This window comes from Erythrolamprus reginae, chromosome 3, assembly GCF_031021105.1.
Source record: "Erythrolamprus reginae isolate rEryReg1 chromosome 3, rEryReg1.hap1, whole genome shotgun sequence".
Lineage (NCBI taxonomy): Eukaryota > Metazoa > Chordata > Lepidosauria > Squamata > Dipsadidae > Erythrolamprus > Erythrolamprus reginae.
The window spans coordinates 83,544,352-83,544,668 of NC_091952.1; positions in this window are offsets into that span (position 1 = coordinate 83,544,352).

Consider the following 317-nt stretch of genomic DNA (forward strand, 5'->3'; position numbering starts at 1 on the left):
TTGCCTGCACAGAACTTGGGAAAACACAGCTAGAGGCATTTAAACGTGCTCCCCTTTTGTTTGCACATTGTAAAGGCAAAGGGGGGATGAATTTTGAAAGGCTAAAGGCTGTGCCTCCAGTCTTTGCTTATGCTGGCACAGAGGTCAGGTTCTTTGACCTAGTCCAGGGGTGTCAAATTCATGTCCAATGGGTCAGATGCATCACCTGCTGGCCACCTCCACCCCCAGTTTAGCGAAGGGGGGAAATGTCGAAATACATCACATGATGTCATGACACTGTGAGTTTGACACCCCTTACCTAGTCGAACTACTACTTT